General features: G+C 41.9%; 1 long non-coding RNA gene across 1 annotated transcript in view; it reads left to right on the top strand.

The window, feature by feature from the left end:
• Nucleotides 1-11564, top strand: part of LOC109273334 (uncharacterized) — a 143143-nt gene extending 131579 nt beyond the window's left edge. The window contains exons 7-8 of the long non-coding RNA XR_008423937.1: nt 8682-8907; nt 11281-11564. This is a non-coding gene — a long non-coding RNA (uncharacterized LOC109273334). The remainder of the gene's footprint in view (nt 1-8681; nt 8908-11280) is intronic.
• Nucleotides 11565-19076: the final 7512 nt, after the last annotated feature.

Here is a 19076-nt window from a genome sequence, read left to right as displayed (position 1 = left end):
CACATAATATTTCAGTATTTTCCACCGCCCTTTGAACACCCCACGAGTGCCCGCAAACACAAGCTGATTTGTCCTGTTTCAGCTTTATGCTAATAGGTAAACGTGAGGAGAGGCTTATAGCTGAATTCCATGAAATAAGTTATTGCATGAACATCTGAAGGTTGTTTTTTAAAGGTAAAGAGGGAAGCAAGAGACTCTGAGAATTTCATTTTCACAGTAATGGCTCGATGTTTGTTCCTCTAACAAAGTGTGGCTTTCAGCTATGCCCTGGCTCTCACATTCAAAGCCAGAGCAATTTCTTCGCATTACAGAAAGACAGTTTAAGGAAAGAGAACAAGTTAGGTAGTTTAGAGTGGCTATGGAAGATTTTTCAGGGGGGGAAAAAAAGCACTAACCTGTGTTGTTTTAATCCGCCGAAAACGACAAGTTCTCAAGTTCCCCTGCAATCTTCTAGCCAGTTTCCTGTAAATGTCGCATGTGACATTATACTTCCTCACTGCACCGTCTCTGCCTGCCTCTCTAAGTGGTCAGAGGCATGTGATAAGATCGTCTCGTTGCTTGCTTCACACTGGGGTAACCCTGCTTCTAAAGGAGACTTTGTCACTCCAAAGGGGTCCCCCAGCTTGCTTGAGGCATCCCTAGGACACAGGTAAAGAGGAGATAAGCTTGGAAGAAAGGCAGAGAAGAATAATGTCTGGACTCCTGGCACTTGTGATCTGGCAAGGATCAGGGGTAAGGGAGAGACGGGGAGTCTGGAGCCCCAGAGTCGCGGGGTTGGGGCAGCAGCTGAGAAGAGGCAGACTGCTCACAGCACAGCCCCGGGGGCTCTCCAGTCATCTGGACAGGGCCCCGCTGTGGCTGCCCTCAGGACTCCCCAGGAAGGGCCAGCTTTGGGCCATGGTGCTGAGCCCAGGAGGTCCCCAGGCTCCTCTCCGGAGGGCACCACCACGGAGAAGCACACCCAGGGCTCAGTTCACACTTCTGGATCCTGCAGTGACAAGACCCACTCACCCTGAATCTCCCCAGCCAGTCTCAAGTTCACATCCAGTCTTTTCAGTCCTGCTGTCAGGCGGTGTGCCCTAATTCTTGGTTCAGCAAACAAAGCCACGGTCCTCTCTGCCTCCCAGGCGAACTAACTGGCAGACATCCCCCACTCCCCCCCGATTGTCTCCAAAATATGCCAGGGTTTTGGCTTCCCTGTGGGATGGTGGTGGGTTCCTGCAGGTATGTGAGTCCCGGCAGTGGGGGGGGCCTTGATGCTGGCCAGGCAAGAGCACCAGGCGAGTGCCCTGGTGTGAACCTCTGTGCCCCCAGCAGAGGGGCGACTGGAGAAGAGCTGAGGCAGGACAGTGCCAGAAGCCAGGGTGCCGTTTCTAGCTTTCTTGTTCCTGTGGTCAGTGCCTTCCTTTCTCCTTCCATGATTCCTCTAGCTCTGTGGAGGTCCACACACATGGAATTTGTGGATGTAGGAAGTGGTGTGTGGGAGTTAAAACCATGTCCTGGACCGAGCGGAATATTCTGCAATTTGTACAACCTGACTCAGTACAGAAACCCCAAAGTTGTTTCTATTTGGCTACCCTAGCATAATTCTTTTCTTTAAAATGCTTTTAAGAGGATTTTTTGTTTTTTAGAAAGGTAATTGTAGAAAACCTCACTGTTCCAAGTCTTGAAAATATTACCCTCTAATTCCCCAGTGAAGTTTTCGATGTGAGAACACAGAGTAAGGAAACGAGTCCTGGGATCAGGACTCTGGACAACTGCAAAGCTCTTATGTCTCACCACTTGATTGCATTTCTGGCTCTGAAAACGCGCATTAACTGGCCCACCGGTCTGACAGCTGATGGCTGGTTTTCTGATTGAACTGTGCAGTTAGAGTAGCCAGTTGAGTCAAGACGGCTATAAGCATGACAGTGGTTTTAAAATGGGAATGATGGTACAATTTTGCTATCTTAGAAAAACAAAATACTACACAGATGATAAACAACGATGACTTCATTTGAAGTATTCAGAAGTGTCATATTTAGAAGTGTCGCATTGTGCGTTAAACTGCCAGTTCCATTTTTCAACTAAGCAGTGACATATGTTCTACTTAAGCCATGCTGTGTGGAATTTTTAAAGGTCTTAACAAAATGCTTTATAATTTTCCTTTAAAATCCCTAACCTGGCCTCCTGTCTGTGAATTTCTTTTTTTTCATTTGTTTTGGCATTTAACAAATTTTAGCAGACTTTGTTTTTTAGAACAGGTGTGAATTTACAGAAAAATACAGAGTTCCCACTCATCTGCACCCAGTCTCCCCACTATTAAAATCTTATATTTAGTATGGTATATAAGTAACAATAAAACAGTACTGAATTTTTTTTTTATGTGGGTCACTTTTGTTTTGAGAAAGAGAGAGAGAGAGATAGTGTTCAGGGGAGGGGCAAAGAGACAGGGAGAGAGAGAGAATCCCAAGCAGGCTCCACACTCAGCCCTGAAGTGGGACTCCATCCCACGACCCGGAGATCATGACCCAAGCCAAAATCAAGAGTTGGACACTCAACTGACTGAGCCACCCAGGCACCCCGATACAGTGTTATTAACTGAAGCCCACAGTTTATTTAGATTTCTTTAGTTTTTTTTTTTTTTTCCTAATGTCCTTTTTCTGTTCTAGGATCCCATCCAAGACATCACATTACATTTACTCATCACATCTCCTTAGGCTATTCTTGGTTGAGACCGTTTCTTAGACTTTCTTTATTTTTGATGACCTTGACAGTTTTGAGGAGTACTGATTAAGTAGTTTGTAGAATGTCCCACAATTGGGTTTTATCTGATGTCTTTCTCACGATAAGAACGTACTTACAGATTACTTGTTGGGTTTCTCCTCCTTCCTTACTGGATGCTCTGCAAGGAAAATCTTGAGGAGTATCTACATAAATTATTTGGAATTCTTCTGCATGGAAGATTTGTCTCTTCTCCCCATTTACTAATTTATTCAATCATTTATTTATATAAGTATGGACTCAGAGATACTGATTTTATACTTTGGGTTACAATTCAGCACCACTTTATTTATTTTGTTGTTCAAAGCGTTCTACTCTTGACCACTGGGAGCTCTTTCAGTCGCATACTGGGCTCCTCTGACATACTCCTATCAGTGTTTTTTGAATTTTGTTCTTGTCTTGACAAGAGAATGAAAGAAAATACATCTATGGCCCTGAAAAGCTTTTTTTGCCTTCAATTTTCCTTAGTTCTGCCCCATGTATTAGTAAAAATCTTTTAACTGCTTTCATAAAATTAATCCTCGCCTCTACCAGCCAAGAAAACACCAAAACACCAACTGAGTGAAATTCTGCATTTCCTTAATTCCAAGATGCATGTTTGTGTTGGTAGTGGCTTTTTTCCTTCAGATTTTAACATTCCTGGAATCCGAGTGTACATTAATATCATGTCTTCTTTCCCTGCCTCCTCACCTGTCATTAATTTGATGATACACCTTATAGTTGATGGTGTCTTGGGAATGGAGGAAGCAGAGCCATCAAGTAGTTCTTGTTTGGACCACAGACATCATTTAACGACTTTCACAGATTCTTCCCCCCACTGAACAAATATTCTGATTAAAGTGGTTTGATTTGTGGCATCTAAAGATATTTTTTAAAAACCCAAGATTTTTATCTACTCCTGGACGCATTCTAACTTTACATCAAACCACAAAATCTCATCAAGTCCTAAATACAGACAAAAGGGGGGGGGGGTTGTTCCCATTTTTTTCTCTGGGTTTACTCTCTGACCCCCTTTGTGTTTACCATGTCACTTTTTCAAGACTTCTCAAATCCATCATCGTTCCCGAGGAGCCCAATGTTGATGCCGAGGGGTGGGAAGGATGAGGTTTCACATTCATGGTGATGATGGGTAATGGTGCTTACCGGTCAGAGGCAGGTCAGGAAGGATGCTGTGATTCTGCCTTTCCTACTCAGGGGAGCCAACCAACTGCAGAATGGAGAACTGACCATTTCTTTCTCTGTGCCTAGGATCTTCTCTCCAGCTCAAGAACCACTACTGCATTAGCAGTACCATTCTTAACAGATTTGTTTTTTTCCTTTTAATGGATGGAGACTTGTTCAACCATTCACCATGGGCATAGTTCCCAAATAGTCACAGGTGAAATGTCCCATCTCTCCATCCAGGTAGGCAGAACTTGGCCACTCTAAACACTAGGTTCCGTCCCACTCCTGGGTACCACGTACTAAGAAACTGATGGTGCCCTAGTGATCTCAGTAGCTTCCATAAGAGACTGGAAGAGATGCTATACTGACTTTTTTTTAGTCAGCCATAGACTAAGCCCTTGCCACCAGCCACTTCCCAGATCCCCACTTTACAGACAAGCTAACCAAGTTAGAAAGGCTAAATAGCCTGTCCAGGGCCCCTTGATAACTTTGAAGCCAACATGTAAATTCAGCTCTGCCTGAAGCCAGAGACTCAGGGACTAATGCTACTCTGCCATAGACAGGTGTACCACTTATAATAACTCATAAGTTGGCACGTTACTCAACACAGTCCTGTTTCCTAATTATTTTCTGCACATGCTTTTCACCTTGACTAAACCGAAGTGGCAATGAGGGCAGGGACAGGGTCTTCTATTAACTCAGCTTTCCAGCCTTAGCCCAGTAGCTTTCCTGTTAATCCTGTACTTTTGCTGTCCTGCCAATCTTTTTTTTTTTTTCTAATTTATCAGAAAATTCAGACTTTTTCTTTTTTGAATTTTGATTTTTTTGAGGAAGAGAGAGAGGTGGGGGGGGGAGGGGCAGAGGGAGGGAAAGAGAGAGGAGAGAGAAGAGAGAGAGAGACAGAGACAGAGAGAGACAGAGAGAGAATCCTAAGCAGGCTCCATGCTCAGCACGGAGCCCAATGCAGGGCTCAATCCCACGACCCCTGGGATCATGACCTGAGCTGAATTCAAGAGTCAGACGCTCCACCGAATGAGCCACCCAGGCACCGCTAGACTTTTTCTAATAAAGGTAAATAATTTACCTTCTCTATTTCCCTCCACTACTCTGTTTTACTTTATGTTTCACTTATTAACTTCTAAAATACAAGCTTGTCTATTTCCAGTCCTTTTAAATAAAATCCTTAAGTTTTAATCTAAGTATATTTTTAATCTTATCTCACACATTTCAAGGCATCATATTCTTACCGTTAATTTTAGAATAGCCTATAGTTTCAGTAGTGATATCCTTTTCGACCCAAGAGTTAGTTAAAAGGGTCCTATTTTAGTTTCCAAGTGCTTGGATGGAGGTGAGGGCAGAAGCCATCTTGTGTTAATTTTCGATGCTATGTTTTTTGTTATATGTGGCTAGTACATCTACTCTTTGGTTAATTAAAAAGTTTCTTTGTGGTCTAATATTTCATCTATTTTTGTAAATGGTTCATGTCCTTCTAAATATTTGTGTGTCTTTCCTACTTGTTGGTTTAGGTTGATAATGATAATGATGTTATTAAAATCTTCTTTTCCTACTTATTTTTGCCTACTTGATTAAATTCTGAAAGCATTTTGTTAAAGTCTCCCACTATGATCATGGAAAAGTTTACGTTTTGAAATTTTTATCTGTTAATTGTTTTATTTGCATTATTTATTTTTTTTAACAGATTTTGTTTTCTCTAACTCCGTGCTAAGATGTTCAGTGCATAAAGGTTCATTATTATGGACTCTGATTTGTATCTCTTATTCTTCTATGTCTTGTTTAGTATTGCTTTTTACATTTAATCCTACACATTTTTTTAAGATTTTTTTTTTTTAAGTTTACTTATTTGAGAGAGAGGGAGAGAGAGTGAAAACGCGCCCGTGTGCACAAGCAGGGGGAAGGGCAGAGAGGATCCGAAGCAGGCTCTGCGCTGACAGCAGAGAGCCAGAAGCGTGGCTGGAACTCACAAACCGTGAGATCATGACCTAAGCTGAAGTCGGACGCTTAACCGACTGAGCCACCCAGGTGCTCCAATCCTACACTTTTTAATATTAATGCTATCATCCCTATTTTTGTTTTGTTACTTAGCATTCACCAGCCTGTATCCCTTTATCTTCTTCCTTTCTGTGTAATTTTGCTATACATGTGACTCTTGGAGACAGCATATAGCTAGGTTATCTTTTTAATCAATGTGAGAGCCACTGATAGAGGAATTTAAGCTAGGCACTTTTACTGTTGTATGTTTGTCTTATTGTTGCCATTTTATCATTTATATTCTGTTACATTGTTTTCTTCTTGTTTTTTCCTCTTTTCTTGACTTTCCTTGATTGACCATGCTTTTTATTATTACAGTACCCTCTACTCCTGGCTACATATGTGTGTGTTTTAATGTGTAATGGTTGAAAAATCCTACCTATAAACTTTGCTCTAAAAATCAAGTATAGATGACCTTTCCCGGTAAACATCAGAGAACTCCATAGTAGAACCCTGTTAATTGGCAAGGTCAGTCCATTGTTCTGGGAAATTTAATGGTAGTTTCATGTTAATAATAGCAATTTGTGTGTATGGGAGGGAGATAACATTACACAGATATCAGAAACCCTTCTAAAAGAGTATGTTGCCAGGTGTCCATTCATTTTCCTCCCACCCTTCCTATAAGAAGGACTAGCTAGCCATAGCTCTCACAAATCATGTGGGTAAATGTGGGGTGGTGGGGCAGCCAAGAACCCAGTGTCTGGGAGACAGCTAGGAATATCCCAGGGAATGCTTCTGCAAATGCAGGGATCTGAGACATGCAGGCATTTTGGAGATCTGTAGAACCTATCTATAGAAGGGAGGCTGTCAGTGTGGGTTTCCAGCAACCTCACTTCCAAGCACTGGACTTCATCATTAGCTAAGGAATCTATCCTAGAATTAGGTAAGAGTCCAACAGTAAGATCACAAGAATGTAAAGATATCCTCTAAAGAAGTGAGGAATTCAAAGGAGAAAATAACGTTGCTAGATATGCTTAGAGGCAATAATTCTGTTTCCTAATGTCTAGTTACAAAGCACAGAAATCAACAAGAATCTACATCTTTCCTTCTTTTGAAAATTAGGTAGTTTCTACTTTTTTAAAGCCTTGATGTCAGTGCAGGGCTGATGGGGAAATTCCGTCCACAAAATATCTAAGTTGGCATTGTTTTTATGTATTTGTATATGTGTATGTGTTTGAATGAAGGTTAACATTAAAATTCCATATTTGGGGCACCTGGGTAGCTCAGTCGGTTGAGCATCCGACTTCAGCTCGGGTCATGATCTCGCGGTTCGTGAGTTCGAGCCCCGTGTCGGGCTCTGGGCTGACGGCTCAGAACCTGGAGCCTGCTTCGGATTCTGTGTCTCCCTCTCTCTCTGCCCCTCCCCCTCCATGCTCTGTCTCTCTCTCTGTCAAAAATAAATAAACATTAAAAAAAAATAAAGTTCCATATTTAATTTCTCATGGAGAAATGCAGGATAGCGTGAAGGAGGGAACAGACATAAAGCTGTAGCAACTGTTTCAAAATCTGCCCGTGACTCTCAGTTTACTGGACTAAGATCCTGGTTTGGACTACAAAAAAGTGATAAAATATCGAAGTATTTCTGTTCTTTTTTTAAAAATTTACTTGGCTGAATTTGTTATTTTAAAAAAATGCTTAGCTATTATTTGGAGACAGAGACAAAAGCATGAGTGGGGTAGAGACAGAGAGAGAGGGAGACACAGAATACGTAGCAGGCTCCAGGCTCTGGGCTGTCAGCACAGAGCCTGACACAGGGCCTGAACCCATGGACCTCGAGATCATGAGCCGAGCTGAAGTCAGATGCTTAACCGACTGAGCCACCCAGGCGTCCCAAAGTGTTTCTGTTCTAACGTAACATATTTTAAAAAATTAATTTAGCTTCATAAACAGTTTATGAGTTAAATATTGTTTGTAATTATTCTCATAAATCAAAGGGGAGACTAAGTTCCCAAGAGTTGAAAGGATTTGTTCAAACGAGTAAATAAGTGATAGAACTGGGATTTAAACCCAAAGCTTATGACTGCAAGTCCAGTGTCATTTCCAGCATCCACCAAAACCGTCTCCTTGTTGCTCTGTCTCTGAAAGAAACGTAACACATGCACACCACACGTGTGTTGTCCAGGGAGGAACTGCAGTGAGGCACGCCCTTGGCAGTAGGTGTTTCACAATGTAGGTCAAGCAGTCCAGCCAGACCCCAGAGCAATTGTTTCTACACTGACCCTGGGGGATGTGGGGAGCATTATGTCATGCCAAAGGCTCTCCTCATTAGCAATCATGCAAAAAGATACCATGCACCATGTTTCTGAGCCATTGGAGCAGCTAAAGGGAGATGAAAGGTCAAGAAAGTTCTCTTGCGGAAGCATTGCACTTTGGTACGTTTGTTTATGCCACTGTAATGTAACCTAAGGCAGAATGATCAAGACCCCTGAAGATGTGTCTTCAAAGCCAAAGCCCTGCCCAGCATAGTGACTCTTCTCTGGCATACCTCAGGGACTGATGCCAACAACCAAACTGGCCCTTTCCAACATCATGCAGTTAAATTCCAAATAACTCCTCGCTCATCTTTTTGTTGATCAAAACATTGAAAGGATCTGGAAAATTCCCTTGTTCATAAAAAGAACTGGCTAGGGACACATAGGAAGCCTTGCCATTCACCCAGGATGAATTTTTTTTTTTTTTTTTTAGAGTTTATTTATTTTTGACAGAGAGAGACAGAGCATGAGCGGTAGAGGGGCAGAGAGAGAGGGAGACACAGAATCCGAAGCAGGCTCCAGGCTCCGATCTATCAGCACAGAGCCTGACACGGGACTCGAACTCACAGACCGTGAGATCGTGATCTGAGCTGAAGTCGGACGCTCAACTGACTGAGCCACCCAGGCGCCCCCACCCAGGATAAATATGAAGAAGCCTCATAAATACAGAACTCCAGAGGTAGTGGACAGAACCAAGATACTCTCACACATTTGTTGCTCCTTCCTTCTAGGCCAAATAGAAAATAGAAGAATACAAGGCTATGTAAACAATTCAAAAGTGTACTAAGCGTATTGGGAGAGATCATGAATGGGTATTATGCAGATTTGTGGCTGTGATTCAGGATCTGCATTTCCCTCTCACACACACATAACATGGGACCAAGAGAACACCTAATTAATTGGCTATTTGCACAATCTTCCTATTCAGACGCATCCCTCCCTTGTACAGTTAAGAGCACAGAGAATAGGGGAGAATTGGCAAACAAGATCATGTCACTCCTAAAAGGAGGGATTCTGGAATCAAACTACCTGGGTTCAAATCCCAGATCCATTACTTACTAGTTGCAGTGAATTATGCTTTCAGGACCCAGTTTTCTCATCTGTAACATGGGGATAATTTTATGAGCATTAAATGTGATGCTGCACTCAAAGAGCTTAGCCAGTGAGGGACGTAAATGGTGGCTTCTATTGCTGTCAGTATGTGGAAATTTTATTATTAGGAAATTCTATATCAGAATTTCTCATAAGGAATGCAACTGGAGTCAAGCAATGAGCTTTATCTCTGAGGGTGCTGTGCAGGCAGGAAATAAAATTCAGGATTCAGGGAGTAGAGCTACAGGTCATCCAGTCATCCTAAAGAGGCACAGTCCATCCAGGAAGCAGAGCAGAAAATCTAGATGATTACTTTGAGCCTGGACATGGGATAGCACGTATGCTTCTAAATTTGGAAGAGTGGGATGTATTTGTGTCTGATCAAAAATAAGGAGGAAAAGGGGATGTGAATTTTATCTCCATCATTTTTTTTAAAAACAAGGAAAGTTTCGTGGCCAGTGAAAAATGATGTGGATGAGAGAGAAAAAAGGGTTTTTGCAGCAGCCATGAGTGCAGGTGAAGACTAGTCCATATGGAATTTTGGAGAAGCTATTTATGTGGTATGAAGTGTAAAACCTTTACGCTGTGCCTTTTAGAAAAATTTCAGTGAAAGAGATGTTACTCTTCAAGGCTTTCTGGATTTCTGATGTTTTCTTTCAATGAGACTCTGGGCAGAATCTGGACCAAGTGGGGTCTTAAGATTTATTCAGGTTATAATTAGAGTGTTGGTAATACCCAGCTGAGCAACATCAAACTCAGCCACATGTGCTTATCATATATTTTCTGGATTATGATTTGGATTTTGAAGTGCCTGGAGACACGATGAATTACAGGATTCTGTAAAGGAGGCAAACTTTCAAAAGATAAACATCTCTCAAGATTTATTGATTAATTACTCACAGTCATTCTGAACAGGTAACTCTACATTTTGTATTTCAGTGTCTATTACTTTCTTTGCCTTTGAGCAACTTCTAGAAATAAAGTTGGTGCTCTGGGAGGTACCTAAACTAAAACAAGGTGCTATTTACTAAACTACCGTTGCGTATCTCTCAATGATATACTGACTTACAGTGCTGAAAGCAACGTGATATCCACCAATTAACTTCCAAGAAAAATTTATGTACAAAAATGATCAAATCTCTCTGTGTTTAATAATACATGTGTTTATTGACATAGGTTTCCTTAACATCTTATATAAACTGTGATTTAACCTTAGGGGCACTGGGGATCATTAAGAACACTACTGAAAGTGTAGGCTAAATAGGAATTAATGGTATATTACAATAAGTTGATTTTTTAAAAATATACTTCCCTTTTTATTGAAAAATTACCACCCAAAACTGTAAAATTCATCAAAGCATGGCTGAAATTCTTAGTAACTAGACTTCATAGGCGTGACGCCTTCCTAAGCAATAAGGATTATGCAGGGGGAAGAGGGGTTGTGACAAGTAGTGTGCTACTTATTGTACAGCTAAATATATAAATTCAGCTTAAAAAAAATTCACCTGGCTTGATACAAGACAAGGATTTAAGGTTACAAAAACAAAAACAAACAAGCGGGCAAAGCAACACCACCACCGCCCTGGGTTCTCATTAATGATAAATGCCTTATATTATCCAAATTGTAAAAAAAAACAAAAAACAAACAACAACAACAACAACAACAAAACCCAGGCGCTCCCAACCAGACTGCAAACTGTGGCCTGGCACACCTTGGGATTACGTCTCTCATTTGTGTGGTTGCATAGCAGGCACATCTTACGTGAATCCAAGTCTTAATGCTTGAAGGGGAAACAGACTTATAAAATTATCTACATAGCGGCAGCCATTTCTTCCAGCATTCTGCACCAGTGCGCCCCCAGAGTATCCTCAGATGAGAGGCATGGATCTGTGGCTGTCGCCAGCATGTCACAGTGGGTGTGATTCCAGTCTTTAAAAACAAGTATTTTTCATTCGCCAGGGCCCATAAATGGCAGCCAGCCACTTCATCTGGACGTCAGGCAAGGAAACAGCGATCAGGAGTAATTCTGAACAGCTGCAATTTCTACCTTAGTCACAACTGTAAATCCTAACCTTACTCAACCGCACTGTACCAGATAAGTCTTTGTCTCCACATGGCTGCTCCAGCTCTGACAACAGTAGCTCAGAAACTCTGCTGCTGGAGTGACTTTAAGGCTCAGTTATAAACCACCGTTCCTTCTGCGCGGTCCCTCCCCCGCCATGCTCTCCTGCCAAGTTGATGAGGTCAAGATTTGAAACAGATTTTTTTTTTGGGGGGAGGGGTGGAACAAAACTCTTTTATTGTTGTCCACACCTGTCACAGTTTCAAGTCTCTCTAAAGGAGACAGAAAGTTGAAGCATTATTGGCGCGGAGTATGGCAGCATGTTGGCAGAGTTTGACATGCTCCCCACCACAGTCTGCTTTGTCATCTCTTTTAAAAAGTAGAGAACAATATGTAGCAAAACAAATACATCGCATTCCATCTTTTGGTACATCTCTGAAGTAAAGACTGACGCCTAGGGCATTGTCTCCTGTGATGCCAATCTTGGCCCTGGGTCAGGGGTCAGCCTCTCCCTTCCAGACTCTCCCAGATGGAGCCATGCCCCATCAACTCCACTGTACCAACTGCCTACTACATACACCTTCACGCGCCCATTTCCTCCTGGAGAAAGGGGCTTGGCACCATGTGGGTGTTTACCGAATGAATGAGAGATTACAGCCTCCCAACAATAAAGAGCAGGGGAATCCCTCTGTCTCAAATTCATAGTCCAGCTCACCAGCTTTATAAAGTGTTCACTGTGTATGCACAAAGTAGAAGAGCTTCAAAATACAAAAATGCTATTCCGACTCCAAATTAACTAGTCTAGTAATTTATATAATCTATAAAGACGATCTTCAGGCTGAAACTGGATCTGAAACTCCTGTTGTCCCTACGTCTACAATATCCTACAACAGAGGTGTTTCCGGGCCTTTCTACGTCCACTGAATCATGACGCCATCCTGACTGCTCTTCTCAAAATGCATGGACTCTCTCTATTTTTTCAGTTTTCTTTGTAGGATTAAGCACACACAGCACACCTCCTGACAATATTTTTAACAGAGAGCTAGGTACCCAGACAAGAGAGAAAGTCTTTGACAAACAGAAAGCACCCAATCTATCTTCAGTCATACCCAGGCTGTGGGGTCTTTTGTTCTGGTTTAACATGCCCATGGGCTCTCTTCAGAAGGATGGGTAAGTGAGAAATCCCCAAGCAGGTATCTGCTGTGGGAACTCATGTGTGACTACTACACAACTTGGAAGAAACCAAAACCTTGGTGAACTTATGTGTACAGAGGCAGCCTAATTAACTGGTGTCGTATGTGCTGTGGATTTGTTACCCTTAACCCAGGAACTTGACTTCTGACCACAGGGGGCTGGCTTTCAATGTTGCTGGCTGGGCTGAAAAGGCAGCAATTGGAAAGAATAAAGATTTCTCCATACACCCTGTCAGAAGGGATCTGCCCTGTGAACTGCCACTCCTTGATTTTCAAAATTCAGACTGAATTATCTGTTCATTAAAAGACCACTAAACTGATTCCAAATGGAAGTACGAAGACTACTTACAGTTCAGTTGCTTCTACAGCACTAGCTACCTCAGGCCCTAATAATCTAACCTTTCTGTATTTGCTCAGATTGCTTTGTAAATATTCTTTTTAAATGTTTTTTTTTTTGTTTTTTTTTTTTTTTTTGAGACAGAGAGAGACAGAGCATGAGCAGGGGAGGGGCGGAGAGAGAAGGAGATACAGAGTCTGAAGCGGGCTCCAGGCTCCGAGCTGTCAGCACAGAGCCCAACGCGGGCCCGAACCCACGGACTGTGAGGTCATGACCTGAGCCGAAGTCGGACGCTGAACCGACTGAGCCACCCAGGCGCCCCGTGCTTTGCAAATATTCTTAATAGCAGAAACTATTAGTGGTACCCATTAACCTAAAATAATTACTACATTAAACGCTTGCATGTATCAACAGTGTTATCTTTAAAAAAAAACAACACCTAAGTGCTTTTTAATGCAACGTCTAATTCATCATCGAGGAGAGCTGTTATTTCTACTTTGGCGGTGGTGACACAGAGTTACTGCTAAATGAAAAACAACAGGAACACACCCTTCCAAGCAAACTATAAAATCAAGAGGAGCTCAGTTTGTCATCTTTCACCTTCAGTCAGTAAGTATCTGCTAAGTCATTAACTCTCCCATGTTTATCCTGTATGAAAAAAAAAAAAACCTAGCAGTAATACGACACATTTTGATGGGAACCAGGTGGTTCTTACAGTCAAGATCTCACAAACAATATGATGTGTCATACGGTGACTACCCAAGATACAAAGCCAGCTGACTTGTTGGGTGAGTACAATAGTTACCCATTGTTGTGTAACAAATGATCCCAAAACCTACTGGCGTGAAACAACCATTTCATTATCCTCATGGATTCTGTAGGTCAAGAATTCAGAAATGTCATGATGGAGACATGTTCCTCAACACCTGTGGTCTTATCTTAGCTGGGATCCTTGATAAACTAGAGGCTAGAACACTGGGGCTGGAAAATCTACTTCCAAGATGGTTTCTTCATTTATTTCTGATACAAGGCTGGGAAGGCTAAAGGAAAGGGTCAACCAGAGCACTTATGTGTTGGACTTCTTGCTTGGTGGCTCAAGCCTCCAAAAGCAAGCATTCCCAATGAACAAGGCAGAGGTATGGCCTTTTCGGGCCCAGCCTTGGAAGTTGCATGGGGCCACCCTCGTCACACTGTCTCTCGGAGTAGTCACAATCCCTTACTCCTATCAGATTTAAAGGAGCAAGACACGGATTCACCTCTCATTGGGAGAAGTACCAATGTATTTGCGGTCATGTTTTCAAACACCTACAGTGAGTCTTCAGTTTCCCACTGTCTGGTGCACCAACAGTTTGAACTTGAACTTTTACTGATAAGCATGTATGTTGACAGAGTGTCAACCATAAATGGCTGAAATTATTTCTGTAGATAATCAGCTTCTGAATCATGAGAGGTCATAGTTCCAGGGCAATAAAATGCCTATGTGGGTGTTAGGTAAATATTAATTTGGGATAACAGCAAAGTAAACAACTGGGGGAAGATTTGTTGGTGCGTTTGGCTCTTAATTTTATGAAAATTATTCAATGGTGCAAAAAAACTAAAGACTTTTTTCCCCCATCTCCATTAAGTTTATATAGCAATCTGATGCCCCAGTTAAATTAAAACATTTAAGAAGCTAGGAGACTTAGGGGGAAACAATTTAACTTCATAGAACTAACTCTTCAGCTTGAGGTGATAAACTCAAATTCCTGTCAGGGTTAGGAAGGTAGAGAAATGAAAGCAGGCTGGGGTAAGACAATGGAAATATTGGGGACTGGGATTAACTAGAGCACATGTGTCCTTGCCTTAAGGTATCTGAATTTGGTTGTTTTTTTTTTTTAATACTGAATTTTCTAGAATTGGCTCTTAGACCACAGCTTATGATCTTTGATTTAGTTACGTGATGGCTATTTCCTAGGTTTATGGTTTTTTGCCCTGGTCCCACTGGTTTATTTTGCACTCCTCCGAGACTGGAAAATACACACTCAGTATATATTTCTGTAGTTAATAATAAGCATTTATTAAGCATTTACTATGTTCCAGACACTGAACTAAGCTAATGACATCTGTATCTTAATTAATGCTCAACAGTCTTTTGGGGTATTACTGAACACATTTTACCAATAAGGAAACAGAGCTTCAGGCACAAAGGTGATAAAGCTAGTAAATGGTAGAGTGGGTTCATACCTGGATAGGTTTGACCCCCCACTGCATGTTATAATGTGCTGGTTTTGATGAAGATGGCTCCCCTCAACTATAGAGGGGTGGCCCACAAGAAGGAGGCGTGCCTTTGCAGATGCTTCTTTGGTTGTAACCCATCTAGCTACTCTAATTTGGGGATGGAGATGGCAGTTTGCCTGAAGCAATGGATATGCAGGGACAATACTTCTTACCCAAAAATACGAGAAGTTTAAGAGTATATAAGAAACAGAGATCACTGTACTCCTGCGCCCTGACAAAGTTCCTCTGGATACCTGAAAAGAGACCTTGAGTCTCAGCCTTCTAGAACATGGGCAGTGCCTGCACCATTGATAGCCTGATAGAATATCATCTACCAACAAGGCACTACTCATGCATTAATCAGAGAAGCTCAAGATACAGGATCACGGAAGTTGACGTTTCTGTGCTTAACAACCTCTCCTGGCAGACCACGACACGACTTTTTCTTTTAAAAATTGGTTTTGAAAAATCCCCTTTAAAAAACCCTCCATTTCCTTGCAGAGAAAATTCAGATAGAGTTCTCATACATCAAACATATGACAGAGGCAGTTTTTAATCATTTAAATTATTTATCCTTCATTGTTTAATGCTTTATACCATTCCTCCATGCATAATTTATTATACCATTTATGTTTATTAAAAATTGATCATGGGGACATGCTCTCTCTCCATTCTCTCAGGCTACAGATATTTCTTTGTCAGATCACTTGGGAATAGACAATTTTTTAAAAAATTCACTTTAACAATTGTATGTCCCTTTCTTTTCTTAGGGTTCCTTTTCTTCCACAAAAGGACTACCTTAGTGTATTAACTGCTCATTTCCTTTTTTATATAGCAAGAAAGCTTATCTGAAGGCCCACTGAGGCTTTCATAAAAAAGGTTTACTTTACTTTCCTAGCTTTTAGAATGCAGATGTACAAAGGAGGCATGAAAAAAAAAAAAGATTCCAGAATCTTCCATGATAGAGATCACAGCCTGTGGAGCCATCTTTTTCTCTTTCCTTTTTAATTTTGCTCCTTTTTTTCCCCCCTTCTTGTATGACTCATTTTCCTTGCCTTTATTATGTTGTTAGTCACTTCTTAACTTTCTTCTAGTTGGCCTGGGTCTTTCTCTCTTCTCCTTTTCCCAATTTCTTCCCAAATCCCTTGCCTTTGCACTTCTCAACCCTGTGACCCGAATTGCTCTCTGTAAGCCCTCAACCCCAAATCCTGTAACTCTCCAACACCAGTGTCTCCAACCCACCACCCTCAAAGTAAAAGATTCAAGAAGGTGACATCCCGGGACACTCCTGCCTCAGACCAAGTCCATGGGATGCAGAGGAGAAGTAGAAAGGAACAAAGTGTGTCACAGAGATGTGGAAGTTGAGAAATTAAGAAGCACCTAGGATATCATTATATATTAGTCTGAAAAAGGTCCGCAGGGAACTAGGACCCAAAGGAATCAAACTTGGTATGTTCCACTTGGCTCCCCTTGGTACTTCCTGCCCATCCCAAGGGGACCCAACCCTGCCCCTCTTCCAAGGTTCCCTACTGGAGTGGAGGAGACCATCACGAGCTGCCAAAGTCAAAATCCTGAGGGTCACCCTTGCCTCTTCCCTCTCACTCACTCCGGTAACCAATCAATCACCAAGACGTGGAGATTCTACCTTCTAGTATCTCTGGAATCCATGCCCTGAGCTCCATACCCTTGTGCACCCACCATTCTCTCTTGCCTGACTCCCAGTTTTCTGGGGATCTCCAGTCCAGGCCCCTTTATTCTCAGCCTGCTGTAGCTGTGATCTCTCTGAAAGGCAGATCTGCTTCAAATCCTCTTCCCGTCATGACTGAGATCAAGTCTAATCTTCTTAACACGGCTTACCAGGCCTTCAATATGTGATGAGGTTCCTGATTAATTCCCAGGCCTTTTATTTTGCAAACCCTCGGTGTGGCTCCCGAGGTGCCCAGCCTGCCTCCCATCCTGCACTCACAGCTCTGATGCTTGCTTTCCTGTGTTCCCCACAGACTATAAACTCCATAAGGGCAGGCACCATGCTTTGTTTGTTCACCACTGTATACTCACTGCCTGGCACATAGCACGCACCAGAGAAGTATCATGTGTCTGAAGAATGACTCGCGTGGTCTGTTCCACTGGTGGCCTCCAATGAAGCATGCCTCCTGGTATTCACATGTTGTATTCCCCTTGAGTCGGGCTGTACCTGTGACTTGCTTTAACCAAAGAAAGGCTGCGGAAGTGACACCCTGGTAGTTCTGGGCCTGAGCCTTAAGAAGGCCTGGCAGCTTCCACTTCTGTGATCCTAACCACCATATAAAAAGTCCGGAGACTCTGCTAAAGAGACCATATGGAAAGATCACATGGAGAGGCCACTTGGAGAAAGAGAGGTTCCAATACTATACTATGGAAAGCCATCTCTGCTTTCCAGCTAGGTCCTGACCCAGCTCACCTGCCACCTGAAAGCAGCCTCAGTCTGACCACAGCCAAAACCAGCAGAAAGGCTCCCCAGCTGAGCTCAGCCCACACTGCAGCTTTGTAAGCAATTAAATGCCTATTGCTTTAAGCAGCTATGGTTGGGGTGGTTTATTACATAACAGCATGTAATTATAATAAACTAAATATATAAGTAAAGGGGAATAAAGAATGATTTCACAAATACATTTCATGTGAAGGCAAGTCAATGTTTCTAACCGGTAGATCCAAGACTATAGCAATAGAGTTTAAAGGATATAGAGGAACTCATATCACCAGCTTCCATTTACAGCACATCACAATTTTCCTCTGCCATTTTCTTTGGTTTTAAGATATTTTCCAATGAAAAGATTTTCCTACTTTTTTTTTTTTTAAAGGATTCCTGGTCTGACATTAAAGTTAAGGAGTCCAACCAAGGATGCAATGTGAACGTTACCACATGAATGGAAAGTAGCCCATGGCCAACCCATCCCGCTGTTCCATTTCCTCTTAGTCACCAGCAGGGCAGATCCACAGCTGTGGATGAGTACAGGGGGGCTGCTGTGTTTAGGGGGCACTGGAATGCTGTGGGGGCTCCTGGCATCAGACTGGGCATCAAATGTTCACTGTGAAAAATCACCCAAAGAACAGAATGGCCAATTTTTACTGGTAGGCTAATATAATTAGTTGAAGTAAATAGCTACTCATGCCTTTAGCTGTAGGCATCTAATCAATTATACACACACACACACACACACACACACACACACACAATATTGATGCGCCATGGAGACAGCTGACACACACTGTTACATAATCCAGGATATGGCAAGATTATTTAAAAAAAATAATAAACCCATGTACATTTGCAGAATGAGGAGAAAGACTACTAAATTTATACTGGCTTAGTGGAATTTTGGATTGCTACTTCTAATAATTGCTGCTCTTTCAGAAAGAAAAAAAAACCATTATATAAGAACTATGGCCTTAGCAAAGTATGTCTCTTGTGAAAATACAAAATGGAATGCCAATTATCTTTTCTAACAGTTTATACTGCACTAATACTTTGAATTTTCTGAATGGTTTTTAGTAGGTAAAACTGCCAATGTATTGGTTGGAATGTATCATTTCTTTTAAAACGATACCTAATTAAGAAACCTTACGTGATGAACAGAAACCCATGGGGGAGGGGAAGAAAAAAAAAAAAAGAGGCTAGAGTGGGAGAGAGCCAAAGCATAAGAGACTGTTAAAAACTGAGAACAAACTGAGGGTTGATGGGGGGTGGGAGGGAGGGGAGGGTGGGTGATGGGTATTGAGGAGGGCACCTTTTGGGATGAGCACTGGGTGTTGTATGGAAACCAATTTGACAATAAACTTCATATATTGAAAAAAAAATTAAAAAAAAAAGAAACCTTACGTGATGGAGAGTAAAGATTTAGGAAAAATCTGGCAGTGTGAATGATAT

Source organism: Panthera pardus, unplaced genomic scaffold (assembly GCF_024362965.1).
Source record: "Panthera pardus isolate Hobbes unplaced genomic scaffold, ASM2436296v1 HiC_scaffold_10, whole genome shotgun sequence".
Lineage (NCBI taxonomy): Eukaryota > Metazoa > Chordata > Mammalia > Carnivora > Felidae > Panthera > Panthera pardus.
Note: the sequence above shows the minus strand (reverse complement) of the source record. Positions and strands in the feature narration are given on the sequence as shown.